This window comes from Heterocephalus glaber, unplaced genomic scaffold (assembly GCF_053883595.1).
Source record: "Heterocephalus glaber isolate CG9 unplaced genomic scaffold, H.glaber_assembly_v1.0 deba00001673, whole genome shotgun sequence".
NCBI classification, from domain to species: Eukaryota; Metazoa; Chordata; class Mammalia; order Rodentia; family Bathyergidae; genus Heterocephalus; species Heterocephalus glaber.
This window is the reverse complement of record NW_028258410.1, coordinates 5,952,147-5,965,885: the sequence shown is the minus strand read 5'-3', so window position 1 is coordinate 5,965,885 and position 13,739 is coordinate 5,952,147. Positions and strand designations below refer to the sequence as shown.

At 44.1% G+C, this 13,739-nt stretch overlaps 1 pseudogene; it reads left to right on the top strand.

Annotated features, from left to right (window-relative positions):
• The first annotated feature begins 6,827 nt into the window (after positions 1-6,827).
• On the top strand, positions 6,828-7,788 carry LOC101709304 (olfactory receptor 2C3-like; annotated as a pseudogene).
• Positions 7,789-13,739: the final 5,951 nt, after the last annotated feature.

The following is a 13,739-nucleotide window of genomic DNA, read 5'->3' as shown; positions in this document are numbered from 1 at the left end:
CTGTGGGACAACAGATAAAAAAAAAAAAAGACACAGCTCCTAACTCAATCCTCTGTCTGCCCAGAAAACAGATGCCCCCAGGCCCATTATCTATAGAACATTCTGTCAATGTGCTGATTGTTCCTTTTTCCCATAAACTCTACATGTAGCCACCCCTCAACCCCCCATACTTGCTAAATATCAACCAATCATGTTACTGCTAAATGGAACATCCCCAAACCTTTCGGTAGCCACAATAAAAACCCTGCTGATTTGGAATTCGGGGCTCTCAATCCTGATCCGCTGCATCGGTGAAGGTTGAGTGCCCTTGCTTGAGCTTGAATAAACGACCCTCCTGTGTTTACATCAGAATCGGCTCCTTGATGGTCTTTGGGGACTTTGCGATCTGGGCACAACACTCAGATGACAGAGATTGACCCATAGTTGTAACTCAGCAAAGATAGAAAATTACCCCCAGCTGGACACACCACCAGTGTCCCTCATCTGAGGGAAATCATCCTGGGAGATCCCTGTGCTGCCTTTTCTCCAAGTTTGTCTCACAGGCAAGTTCACCCCTGGATCCAATTCACATCCAAGTTGGGTGCCAAATGTAGGGAACAGGGCAAGGGGACATTACTAGAACCTCTGCAGTAAGTCCTAGTCTCCTGCGAGACATGGCAGCACAAGGCAAATTACAGGAAAGGTAGAAAAATGAGACTGAGAAGAAGCTGAACTTTGGGTTTGATCAGTGCTGCTCTGGGTGGCAAAAACGAAAGCCACCAGCTTACCATACCTTTTATTCGGTACATCAGGAGAAACAAGTGTAACAAATGACTTGCAGAGAGTTCAGTAAATCCCTGTAAACACGATGTAACAATCCAAGTACAATGAGGAACTGAGTAGATGTTTGTTCCTCTGAGGATGTCTTCAGCTGGTGTAACCTTGTCCTGGAGAATCACAGCATCACCGAATCATTGAGGTCTCAGTTGTGACTGGAGCCCAAAATGGAATTCTGTCTCAGAATTCCATAGCTGGGCTGTAAGCAGAAGAATTAGGCTAATCAAATGATTTTATCCTAAAATTATGTAGCATTGCTCCTGACAGAAGAGGAGGTGGAGTCTTTCACCACAGACAGGTGGAGAATATGGTGGGCTTGCTCCTGACTTTGACCATGTCCTTGAACTGTTTGAACATGCCTGCTTTAACAGTTTTCCATCCTGCTTTATCCACTGGCAAGTACAATCTCCCCTGGGGAAGCCCATGCCCTGTGCCTCTCATGCTGCCCTTAGGGAAGCATTAAACACAGTGATGGTGTCCAGGGCAAAGGACAGTAAGTCACAGACAGAGAGCTCAGCCAGTGGGGCACTCAGCACCTCCTCACCCTGGGGCAGGAGACTCAATCCCTGAGCTGAGTCCCACAGACACAATTCACTATTCAGAGTCACTCCTGGCAGCCCATCCAGCATAGTGATTGTTCTGATGCGGAGGTCTCTCATGATTTCCATCAAAGATCCTCATGGGCGGTGTACCCACCCTGGAGGGATCCCTTGTTGAGTTCCTGGCTGAATAAGCCATGTGGGGGGCCCTGTTGCAGTGGTCACTAGGGCTGACACTGGCACCTTCCTTCTCCCTTCGCTTCTGCCAACTGTGATGGGAGCAGGCTTATCCCACCAGGGCATTTCTGCCTAGAAGCCTACTAAACATGGATTGACCCCACTGAAACCATGAGCCACAAAAAAGCCTCTTCCTTTAGGTTGCAGGCAGCAGGTATTTTGTCCCACTGTTGGGAAAGTGGCTGAGACAGGGTGCTTCTCAGTGTGTCTGTGGTGTTGACCATGAGATGATGATCTATATGGATGAACTCAAAGGAAAGGTTCTCAGGGAAAGAAGGAGCACTGGATATGAGACGCAGAACCCCACTTCCTTGAGTACAGATCAGCTTGCTTTGTTTAAACCTCAGTTAGTCAAGGAGAACTTAGTCTTTTCAGCAAAGCCATCAAATAATGGGTATATATATCTATGCCACATATTGAATATTTTACTCCCCCTTCCCCTCCCCTCTTCTTCCTCCCCAGATCCCTTCCTATCTCCACCGAGTCTACTTCCCTGTTTCCTGCTACCTCTCTTTTATTTGACTCTTAAAATTGTTTACATTTTAAATTTCTTATATTAGAGAGACCGTATGATATTTAACCTCCTGTGTAGGATGTATTTCATTAGCTTTATGGTCTTAAAGTCTATCCTTTTTCCCACAAATATCTCTATCCTCTTTATGAGTGAGTAGTGCTCCATTATGTATAGCATGTATATGATTTCCCAATGGCTATTTTTAAAAGTAAAATTAAATTCTCAAATTCATTTGAACCTGACTAGCCAAAATAATTTTAAAAACGAACTACAACAACAAAGTTTAACTGCTTACACTTCCAAATTTCAAAGCATACTCTAAAGCTAGACATATAAAACTAGATCAATGTAAGAGAATTGGGGCACATAGGTAAATCTATATGTCTATATAGATTGAGTTTTGACAAAGTATCAGTTGGAAAAGTCACAACTGGAAGTATATCTTCTAGAGAATAAAGACTGATTCCCTTTATTAACCCACATACAAAACTTAATTTAAATATGTTAGAGACCTAAATTTATACAAAACTCATACATAAAACATAGTAGCAGATATTCATTATTTGGATTAGTCGATGGATTCTTAAACATGGCAGTAAAAAGAAAGCAACAAAAGAAACGAAATCAATGAGCTGAACTTCATTGAAATTGAAACTTTGTGGTATGAGGACTTTAACCCTTTCAGGAAGATGCCTAGCAGGGGAATAGCTGGGTCAAATGGAAGAACTCTGAAAAGGAGAGGGAAAGAAGGGTTTAGGGGGAGGGAGGGGAAAATAGAATTAAGATGCGTTATGTACCTGGACAAACTCCCCATGATGAATGATGAATGTGATCCATATGTACTCCAAATAATGGTGTTAATAAAAATTTGAAACTTTTTGTCTACCAAGAGTAAAAAGACACTATTTAGAAAGTGTGAAAGAAAATCTCTCTGAATCACATATCTCATGAAGGTCTAGTGTTCAGAATATATAAATAGTTCTTACATCTCAACAACAAAGAGATAAAAAATTAAAAATGGGCAAAGGACTAAGTACACATTTCTTTGAAGATCAGCATGTGACCAACACACAGCCTTAGTAGTCCTTAGGAAATGATAATCAAAACTACCCAAGAACTCACTTCACACCCGCTGCAATGGCCATGAGAGAAAATTAAAACAGGAATTCCCAAGTGCTCATGGTGATGTGGAGAAGGGGATCACACATGGCCTGTGGAGGGTAAATGGTGCCGCTGCAGAGGAAAATGTGGAAGGCACCCGGTAACAGGGCTCAGGACAGCACAGCCCAGCTGCTCTGCCCAGGGTGTGCACCAAACCACTAAACAGAAGCACTCAAGCCATGTTGGGCAGGGGACCATTCAGAGTAGTTGCATGTACAGAGGCAGAAATGTGAGAACAGCATGATACCCACAAACAAGGGAACAAACAGAAGGAAGAAGAGTTGTTCAGTGTGAAATGCTCAGCTGTAAGTCAGAGCGAACCCCTGACATGGACCACACCATGCAGAACCTGGAAAACATTATGTGGAGAGAATGAAATCAGACACCAAAGCCACATGTGATGTGGTTGCATTTATGTGGAATATCCAAAGTGGAGAGATCCACAGACGGAGAAAGCAGAGAGGGGTTTTGGGGGCTGAGGAGAGCTGGCCAATGGGAGTGGCTGTCCCATGAATATAGATTTTTCCATGTGGGCTCATGAAAAAGTTCTGGAACTAGGTGGTGGTGAGTGTAACTCAAGAATAATGAGAACGTCCAAACCCAAACCTCATACAAAGAGGGAAAACATAAAGATCAGAGCAGAAAATAGTAAAATTGAAGCTAAAAAGACAATATAAAGAATTAACAGATCCGAGGCCAGTATTCAAGAGAATAAACAAAATAGACTATGTACATTACAATGAAACTATAATTATCCCACAGGGAGAACATCCCCAAGCTTCTTCCCCCAGTTCTACCCCTGCCAGCCTCCTGTCCACCACACCCCAGGGAGAAGAGAGGCTGCTCCTGCAGGGAGGCCCTGGGTCCCCTTCACCCTTGGAGGAGAACCCTCCTTTTCTCTTCCTGGAGACACATGCAGCAGTCTCACTCTGTGGACCATGAGTCTTCTCAGAAAAATCACATACTTTTCCTCATCCAGTGCATCCTACTTAAGGATGTGAGAGCAGGACTTCCAGACACACAGCAAGTAGAATGCAGCCCCTGCCACTCTGATCTGAAGATGAGATTGGGTCTGGGTCGTAAGGCCTTTGTGCTCTCCTGTCTTCTGTGCCCTCTGTACTGAATTAGCTAGTGCTGAGGGTCCTGAAGCAAAGCACTGCCCAAGTCTCTGCACTCCCCCAGGGTCCCGGGAAGTGCACAGTGAGTGACACCCTGGCTCTGGGTGGTTCTCTGTGAGTTCTACAGCCACAGACTCTGCTACTTCCTTAACTCACCCATTTCTCTTCCTCAGCCTTTGGTTTTTAGCAGCCACCTCCATGCTGGCACATGTTTGTGACCTCAGTTAACTTGATGGACATTTCCCTGACTGGCATGTGCCATCTTTCCCATCATCATGGGTCACAGGCTGAAAAGCGATGCTTCAGGTGAGTCTCTGAGATGGAACAGCCTACATCCACTAGTCAGGTGTTGGTTCCGGTCTCAGAATCTGGATGTGGGGTGCAGCTCAGCACTGCTCTGCCACCCATTGAACTGTGTCCCATGCTCACCTGCTGTGACACCCATGTGTCTTACAAACATGGCATCAGCACACTTCCCATCTCCACAAGGGACTTACTCACAGGTGTCAGATCAGCCTCCTCTGTCCCTTCCTCTTTGTGACCCAACTCATGTGGCAACTTAATCCCAGCCAGCAACCTTCACTCACCTCCTGGCCCCCGCTCCTCCCGATGCCACTGTGTTCTGTGGGTCTCAGCAGCACCCTGATCTGGAGGATCAGTCAGAGGGCTGCTATGCCTGGAGCGCTTCATGCTTTCCTACATAGGTGCAATGGAAGGCATCAGGGAGTATTTTACTTTTAATTTCTATTGACACAGAATATTTACACACATAGATCAGGTGCTGTGTGATGGTTGATTCTTCTGCCCACTGAGCAAGGATCCACTTGGGGTAATCAGCATGTCCCCAGACATTACCAGTTCTTCTCATGAGGAAATCCTCCTTCCTGCACTGCACTGTTGTCATTGTCCACCCCTGCTGTGCCTGTTCCAAAATGGACCCCCAATCACACAGCAGCTCTGAAGCCAGGCCACCTGCTTGCCCAGCCCTGTCTAGAGCAGCCCCCATTCCAGCTGTCCAGCTTCTGTGACATGAGGCCTTCTGGATTCCACTTATGTGTGAGACACACAGTTAAATGCATCTTAAACACAGTGTGTGTACATGAGGGTTATGCTTGTTTTGTGTTACAGGGGCAGCTAAGTTATTGAAATGCTTTAGGATTAAGTGTATGGCTGCTCAGTTCCCCAAATGGGGTAAAGCTTAAATATCATGAACTCATCCTTATTTCTGAGATACAGGACTGGATAAATAATGTTTTTTCAAACATGGGCCCTGGTAGTCTTCAGGGACATGTGAAGCTGAGCTTTCCCACTTTCCTGTCAGCCTCTGACTTCATATCTTGCCCTGCTCAGCCCTCAGAGTGTTTGATCCCCTCCATCTGCAGAAGAGCAGAAGACATCCTGGGCCTCTGGATGTATCTGAGGTCCCATGAGTCTTCCCTGGTTGTGTGTTTGAGGTGCTGAGTGCTGTCCCCAGGCATCTGCTGCTCCAGCCCCAGGCCCTGTTACAGCAGAGCATTGCACCAACACCTCCAGGACTGCACATCCTGACCCTGGGCAGTGTGAGTTCCCCCTGCCAGGACCTGGGCTCAGCACTGCAGACTGAAAAGTAAACAAAACAAAGAGGAAACTATGGCCTGGACTTGAGTCTAGCAAAGGGAGACAGGACCACATAATAATGGACTGGAAGGTGGTGGTTATTAAAAATGACCCAGGAGAGGGAGGTAAGGAAGCTGGGTGTGATGTCATATAACTCAGGGAGGAAGTGCTGAATTAGAAGGTGGCTGGAAAATGACCTGAAGGAGGAGAAATGTGTGTGTAGCTGTCTGCAGACAGGGGACACCATCACCGTGGCTTAGCACTACATGGTGGGGTGTGGGTCAGCAGAGCCAAAAGGTCATATTCTGAGACACTGGACACTCAACTGCCTGATTAGAATATGCAGGGGCCAGGAAGGACCACCTGGAGAGGATGAGCCCAGTGCATCAAAATCCAGATGGCAGCCCTGGTGGACTGCAGACAGCCCATGGTCACACAGGCAAAGTGGGAAGCTCTGTATTCAGGATGCATTTAACTAGGAAGCAGAAATTCCCTGGTTACCATGGGACTCAAGGGGACACATTCACTGCCCATGCAGTGGTTGATTCCATAAGCCCTTCTCTGTCTGGCCATCACTAAGTGTTTAGGTGAAGCCAGATGTTGCTGTTAGGAGTAAGATGGCAATTCTAGCCCTGTGCTGAGTCATGCAGTATGCTTCTCCCTCTTCACCCAGGCGGGGCTGTCCCCACGGCCTCAGCCATGTCTCCAGCTGGCCCTTGGGAAGGCAGTGTACTCATGGACATCACTGCTGTGAACATGTTTCTCAGTCACTGGGTGATGTGACACCTCAACTCCATGCCCTGTGCCCACTGGTGGACCCATGCTTCCTGCCTGGCTGGGGTCAAGATGGACATTGCCAACAGAAGCTCTTTGGACATGTTTGTGCTCCTGGGCTTCTCCACCAGGCCAGCACTGGAACCTGTCCTCTTTGTGGTCTGGCAGGGTTCTATGGGGTGTTCCTCATGGGTAATGTGATCATTGCTCTGGTCTCCTGTATGGACTTGCATCTGCACACACTGATCTACTTCTTCCTAACCCAACCTCTCCTTTCTGGAGGTGGGTTTCACCACAAGCATCATCCCCCAGCTCCCTGCCAAACTCTGTGGACTTTGGAAAACCAGCAGCTATGGAGGTGCATGGCCCAGTTCTACATCTTGCACTGGCTGGGCACCACCGAGTGCATCTTCCTGGCCCTCATGTCCTATGACCACTATGATGTGGTCTGTAGACTGCTGCACTATCTGGTCCTCATGCACCCTAGACTGCATGGGCCTAGCCTATGCTTCCTGGCTCTGCAGTCTCACCACCAGCCTGGTGGGCTCCACACTCACCATGCTGCTGCCCCTGTGTGGGAACAACTCCATTGACCACTTCTTCTGTGAGATACCCCTCATCATGCAGCTGGCCTGCATGGATACCAGACTGAATGAGCTGGAGATGTACCTGGCCAGTTTCATCTTCATGGTGCTCCTCCTGAGGCTGATCCTCCTGTCTTACAGCCACATCTCCAGGGCAGTGTTGAGCATGAGGTTGGCAGAGGGGAGGAGAAAGGCCTTCAACACTTGCTTGTCCCACATGACTGTGGTGTCCCTGGTCCCTTTTCTATGGGAGCATCATCTTCATGTACCTGCAGACAGCCAAGAGCTGCTCCCATGAGCAGGTCAAGTTCATGGTGCTCTTCTACACGGTGTTTATGCCCACACTGAACCTGCTCATCTACAGCCTGAGGAACAAGGACTTGCAGGTGGCACTGGGCCACCTGTTGCTAGGGCCTTGCAGCACTTCAGGATGCGGGGCTAGAGAATAGCAGAGATGCTGGCCACTGTTGAAGGGATGAGCAAGGCTGGACACCAACAGTGACTCTGGATGGCAGGACCCCAGCCGGGCCACGGTGGAGTCCAGGGGGAGCTGGCACTGGTGTGCATGCACCATGTCAGGCCAAGTTGCAGAGAACATGCTTTGTTTTCACTTCTCATTAATTATGTAAATCTTGCTAAATTATTTTTATTGTTGTACATGTCACATATAGGTTATTGTCATCTTCTTAATACTGTCATATCTGTGGGATATATATATATATATATATTAATTTCATATGACTTTCTTAGTTGTTCATAATAATCTCGGCCATGCAGTATGCCTGAGCTGTGGAAAGCATTTTATATTTCTCCAATGTGCACAATGAGTCCATGAGATTCACATTCACAACTCTGTAGAGATCAGGTAACTGCAGGAGCAGTTAGCCCTGGACTGAGATTTAAGTCCACATCTGTCTGTTGATGTGGGTACATTTTTACCCAACCCCCTGGGCTGTAGTAGGAAACACATACTTGGTCCCAGTTTGGGCACAGAACTCCTGAAAGCCTATACCTGCCAGAGGGCAGGGACAGAGTCTCCTCTTACATATAAAAAGTCCCTGAATCCTGGTCTCTTCCAACATTCAGGACATCAGGTCATAGAGTGGTCCTGGGGCCAGCAGCTGGGGATAACCTTCCTGGGTTAGGACTACAAATTCTTAGGGCCTGCCCTACCCTAGAGCTGCTGACAGAGGAGCCTGTGAGGGATGTTGTGTCCAGCAGTTGCTGTTTGAGTCAGCCACCTGCTAACGCTCAGGCACGTCAAGATGAAAGACCACTGGCCTAGGCTCACATGTCTTCACACCTAGAGCTCCCTTTAAATGGACTCACAATGTTGGTAACACTTTCATGGTTCTAGGAAACAAATGTCTAAGTTGGCTCAGGCTGTAATGCAAGATTTCTTTCTCCAGGAGGGGTTTCTGTGTCATTGTTCTTGGGTATAGAATGAACTTTTTTTTATCAATCATGCAGTCAAAATTCTATCTCACCAGGAAGGACCTGCATCATGAAACAAGCACCCAGGGAACCTGCTCTGTGGAGAAGGATGGCGACCAGAAACCCAGGGAGCCACAGTACATGAGGCCTGTGGGGAGAGAGGTGAGGACATAGCTAAACCCCCCAGTGATCTCAGCTCACTTAGGTGCTGTGGCTCAGTGAGCAGACAAACCTGGGCTTCCATCCCAACTTTGCATCTTATTAGTTTTATCATTTTGACAAATCATATAATACAGCCACCTTAATTTTTCTTTTGGATTGTTACATTTTTTCTGATCTATTCTTAGGAATGTTTCATAGATAGTGGCTCTCAGCCCTCTATCAGTTTGTGCAATCAAGAGCACTTTTTCTAATTTTGTTCCTCCCCGGGCTCATAATGCTGTCTTTCAGAGTAGTATTTAATTTTTAGCATGGCCCGCTTTATTGATGGCTTCCTTTGTGGAAGATGCTTTTGGTGTTCTGTTTAAGAACACTTTTCCTATGTTTTTTTCTAGCCCTGTAGTCTCCCAAGAAGTTGGTGCTGGCTCCCTGGGGTCCTCCTGTGTTGGGGCTGGGGTTGTAGGCACAAAGCAGCATGGTCCAGAACAGAGCATGAGGGAGCAGATGTAGGGTCACAGCCAGCTTGGCCAGGGCTGCAGACAAAGCTAATATTGCCAGAGATCAGCCAGATATTGAGGGATTGAGCAAATAGGAAAGAATGTTGATGATACTGGGGGCCTCAATTTTCACTATAGGAAAGAGAATTTCATATAAGGAAAGGGATTTTTATTGGAAATATCAGAATATATTCATGGCTTTAAAATAAATACAGAGACAATATAGATAGGAGTGTGCGTGTGTGTCCTAGCTCTTTGCTGAGGGCCCCTAGAAGAAGCAACAGCCCCAGAACAAGGAAAATACCCAGTACTCTTAATTTGGTTCACAAACCCATCCCCAGTTAAAAAGAAGTTGTTGAGGAAAAGGGCTGCAGCTTTAAGCCTGGAGCCAACAGGGAGATGAGGAAACAATAATGGGTCCATCTACAGAGAGATCAGATCCGATTAGCTCTGCTGGTAAAAGGTTGGAAAGTTTGAGTATAAAGTAGAGTAATAGATTATAACTCATCAAATAAAGGGAACAATAGTGGAACATAGTAATAAAAATAAAAATGAGTACATAGAAAATGGAAATTTCTATCTTACAATAGGATGCCAAAAATAAATACAGAAGAAAAGGTAGCACTAAAAAATTATATGGTAAACGTCAAACTAATATATAATTTGAATAATGAATCACCAATGGATGCTGAGACTAGTGAGTGAAGGTCTGGTGAACAAACTATTTATACACTTTCAGTGTGCCTCTTCACAAGTTATTTACTAGTTATATTTTATGAGCTCAGAAACCTTGCTAACTTTATAATGAAGAAGTCTGCAATTCCAGATCTACACATTAACATCACCAGGATTAGAACACATGGGCTTCATGCCCTCTGGATTGACTGCTGACCATTAGGACTCACAAACACAGAGACACCTCAGGATGCTTCCCATTAACTGCCTGCATTCTGTACAATGAAGCAAGGTCATGAGAAAAGAGAAATTGAGGAACTGTTCAAGAGTGAAGGAGATTAAAGCTAGTGGGCAATAGAGCACAGCATACAGTGCTGAATAGAATCCTGCAAGTCTAAAAGGCTTTTTGAGGACAAAACTGGAATGTGGTCTGCAGGTCACATGATAGAATTGATTCAATATTAATTTCACCCTGCTTGACAGATGTGTGCTTCAGTCTTCTTAAAATCATAAGGCTATGATTTAGTTATATTAATATAGGTTATTCTTATTTAGGGAAAACACACCAAAGTGTTAAGGATTAGTGAGGCAACATTCTCTGTCCTGATTACAAATTGTTTTTCACAATTTTGTGTATGTGTGAGGGAGAAATAGAGAATAATTGAAATGCAGTATAATGTTAAAATTTAAATTAGAGGATCAGGGTGAAAGTTAAATGGAAGTTTTTTACTACTCTGGCCATGTTTTTGTAAAATTATCTCAAAATAAGCAGTTTAAGAAGCAGTCTCACTCAGCTGTATTCTGCCTCAAAGAAGCTCACTTCAAATATAACTATAGCACCTGACATATATATATATATGTGTGTGTGTGTGTGTGTGTGTGTGTGTGTGTAATGCATAATATGTATCCAAATGTAGTCAAAAGTTTATATGATTCAAGCATGTTATACAGTATATAATACAAACATAAAGATGAGTAGCTATATTAATATAAGGTAAAGCAGGCTTCAGAGCAAGGAAAGGCACCAAGAAATAATAAAGCAATGATGCTTTATAAACAGTGTGTCATTTGGAAAAACAACGCCAACCTATCATCTCATACCTTAACAATAATTTTTAAATGAGTGCAGAAGATTGAACCTAGGCCCATATACCTCACCATGTACTAAACTAAAATGAAAATAGATGAAAGATCTAAGTATTAAAACAGAAATACAAACCTGTTGAAAATAAAATGGGTAAACCTCTTGAAGTCATAGGTGTAGGCAAGGACTTTCTAAACAGAACTTGAATTGAATAAGATGTAACAGCAAGAATAAACAAATGGGATTATACCAAGTTAAGCAGCTTCTGCACAACAGAGGAAATAACCAACAGAGTGATGAGACAACCTACAGAATCGGAAAAAAATTGCAAGTTATTCCTCAGAGGACTAATATCTAGAAAATATAAAGAACATAAACATTAGACCCTCCAAAATAAAAACCCAGTCAAAAATGGGCGAGTGAAATTAATAGACACTTCTCAGAAGTACAAATGTTCAATAAACATATGAAAGAATGTTCATCATCTTGGGCATTAGAGGAAAGCAAATTGAAACTACAGTAAGATTTCCTCTTACACCAGGCAGAATGGCCACCATCAAAAAATCAAATAAATAGGACACATGTGTTAATACCAAATAGTTTTTCTAGTGTGAGAAACTGAAAGTGTAAATAAGGACTGAAAGGTATAATAGATAATGTGAAATAGGAAGAAAATGTCCAAAAAGGAAGGGGAAGTGGGAGGGGTAGGCAAAAGGAAAAAAGGAAATGGAATTAATATGAGAAAAAGAAAAAAATGGAAACAAAGTCTTTGTAGATATGGAGGATTAGAGGGGTTGAAGGGAGGGCAGGGGAATGGGGGCTGAATTAAGAACCAAAATAGGTTATGCAAAGGTGCAAATTTCCAATGATGAAGGTCATTACATTATATACCATAAATGTACCAATAAAGTTAATTTAAAAAAAAATTCAAATCATAATAAATGCTGGCAAGACTGCCATAAAAAGGAACCCTTCTACACTGTTGGTGGGAATGTAAACTGGTACAACCACTATGGAAATAAGTATGGAGATTTCTCAGAAAACTGAAGTTAGAAATTCTTCTTGGCTCTGCTATTTCTCTTCTAGGTATCTTCCCAAAAGACTGGAGGACATCGCATTACAAAGAAACTCATGTACCCATGATCTATAGCAGCAGATCTCCCAATAGCTAGATCTTGGAAGCAGCCTGTATGTCCAACAACAGAAGAGTGGATAAAGAAAATGTGGTATCTATACATAATGGAATACTCCTCAGCTATAAAGAAGGATAAACTTGAGACATTGGTAGGAAAATGAATGTACCTTGAAAATGTAATGTTGAGTGAAATAAATAGACATACAAACCTAAATACTGTACTGGTTCCCTCATTTGAGTAATCCAAAGTACAAATAAAAGGGAAATAAAAGTTTGATAAAAATGAAACAAGGAGATGGATCTTTTGCAAATGTGAAGGTGACTAAGAGACTGATGGTAAGGGAAGGAGAAGAGGAGAAGGGGACTTGGAAGTGTTTAAGATGTGTCATGTTTATTACCAATTAGTTACAGTGAATGTAATCTTTGTATGTCATAAACATCCACTAAAATAGTAGTAGTAATAGTGATAATGGGGAAAGGCGACCTGAAGATGGGGGGCAGGTGTGGAGGGAAGGGGATCAAGAGAGCCCAGATGCCCTTAGAGCAGTACCCCCTGCCTGAGAGGAAAGTAAGCATCGTGCAGCCCAAACTGGCAATAATAAAAAAAGTTCAAACCTTTAAAGGAGAAAACTACATCCACAGTGTCACCCCAGGAATAATATGTGTCCTTCAAACAGTAAGGAAGGCAGCAAGATTCCCAAAAGGCGAGCATTCTTGCACATCAACATGGACTGACACACCCGTTATTTGATGACCCTGCCTCCCCGGAATCATTTGCTGACAGCTTTACTGCCAGGGACCAGAGAAAGTAACCGTGCAGAGCTAGGGAAAGATGAATGATGTGTTTAGGCCAAAACAAGGTCCCTGTGGAGGGCTCCAAGTTCCAAATTATCCATGTGACTGATGCCCTCAAAGGAGAGGAGCTAGGAGAATGTGTGCAGCTTCAGCAAGGTCACAGAGCAGCAGGTTCTAGCCAGAGACCCCACACCACAAGCACCAGAATACCAATTTAACCAGTCACAAATAAAATTGCTCAGGAAAAGGTTCAGCATATATGGTGTGATTAAAAATGACCATGGATGTTTAAATGATTTTTATAGACTATTGCAGGAAAATACATATCCAGGTAGAGTGGCACACACCTGAAATCCCAGCACGCTGCATTCTGAAGCAGGAGGATCACAATGAGTTCAAGGCCAGCCTGGGACACATAGCAAGACTTTGTCTTAAAAAAGAAAGACACATTGCCATGAATGGCCCTGCAATCCCTCCCCTCACTTCAAACACACTCATCCCATCATCCTTGCCACTCCGGGAAGCAACTCTGGAGTCCTCTTTCCTGAGAGTCATTAGTGGGGCTATAGTGTCAGGCTTGATATTCTAAATTAATTTAAAACTTTTCCCTTTCATGGTCAT